The sequence below is a fragment of the Herpailurus yagouaroundi genome, unplaced genomic scaffold (assembly GCF_014898765.1).
Source record: "Herpailurus yagouaroundi ecotype Mexico unplaced genomic scaffold, PumYag 61755, whole genome shotgun sequence".
Taxonomy (NCBI): Eukaryota; Metazoa; Chordata; class Mammalia; order Carnivora; family Felidae; genus Herpailurus; species Herpailurus yagouaroundi.
The window spans coordinates 2,395-3,649 of record NW_024416013.1 but is presented as its reverse complement, the minus strand read 5'-3'; the positions used below and the strand labels follow the sequence as shown (position 1 = coordinate 3,649).

General features: G+C 34.0%; 1 long non-coding RNA gene across 1 annotated transcript; it reads right to left on the bottom strand.

Annotated features, from left to right (window-relative positions):
- Positions 1-435: 435 nt before the first annotated feature.
- Positions 436-1,018, bottom strand: LOC121024251 (uncharacterized). Its single transcript, XR_005787652.1, has 2 exons — positions 800-1,018; positions 436-543 (listed from the first exon to the last, which is right to left on the bottom strand). It is a non-coding gene; the product is annotated as an uncharacterized LOC121024251 (long non-coding RNA).
- Between the last annotated feature and the right edge of the window lie 237 nt (positions 1,019-1,255).

Here is a 1,255-nt window from a genome sequence, read left to right as displayed (position 1 = left end):
ACATATATATATATAATTAATGTTACTAAATAGCAAAAGCTTAAGAAACAAGTAATATATACTTCAGTGTATATTTTTTACAGTAATATAATTAAATTTGAGAAACAGTTCTATACCACAAAGAATGAAGCCTCAGGTACACGTTGGACTTTGGGTGATATATATGCATTGATACGGATTCATCGTTGATAAAAAATGAAAGGTTCTAGTGAATGATGGTGATAATGGAAGACCCCATGCACGTGTGCAGACAGGGGCAATAGAGGGTTCTCTGCAACTTCCTCTTAGTTTTGTTGTGAATCTAAACTTACACTAAAAACATTATCTTCTAGTATGCAATGAAAACAATTGTATGGCTGTTGAAGTAATGAGTGATGGATTCCTTATCAATGGTGAAACAGCATTATAACAAAATGAGGTAACTAAAATGCCTGGTGCTTACAAACGTATCGTCTTCTTAATGAGCACGGTGCAAAATAAATTTTTTTTGTACGAAAATCGATATATTGACAATTCTTGTCAATCTCTGAAGATACTGACAACCTGAAATACAGAGAATTATATCCCATTAATCTTACCGTAAGATTACTTACGTCTCTTACTATGTACCGTAGTATTTTGATGAATAAACCATCCATCTTGACTATTACTTATGTATCTCCATCTCAAGATTTCCCATACCATTTTTCTCTAGAAAACCTTCAACTACTGTGTTTATCCAATTGTTCACACATTGCTCTTTTTGTTTCTAAGTACAATTCTTGTGAGGCATAAAATAAAAATTTGTCATGGGACTTACACTTCAGAAGAAAAATTTAAGGCTTTTGGCTGCACAGGTGAACTATGATGGCTTCTCTGGGAGCCTCTAATCCATGTACTAGCACGGAGTAAATTCAACAAAAACTATGAGAAAATAAAATTTATTGGGAGTCAAATACAAGCTCTTGTACTCATTTGAATTTTGTAATAACACATAAAAGTTCATCCTTTCTTCCTTTGTAGACACTTTGAAATTATAATATAATGTCACACAGTGGACACAAAAGTATAAAATTAACTTAGTAGGACTAAGTGAAGAGGACAAACTGACCGTGAAAACAATTTCAGAGTTTAGAAAATGGATTACAGGTAATAACTTATGAAATACGTACATTGGAAAAAATCCTGGAGAGTCAAGTCAGAAGCACATTTGTCATCTTCTTGCCTAGGATGCTCCCGTGTCTCCCCACCTGCCCACCCCTGGCTCAGTGATAAG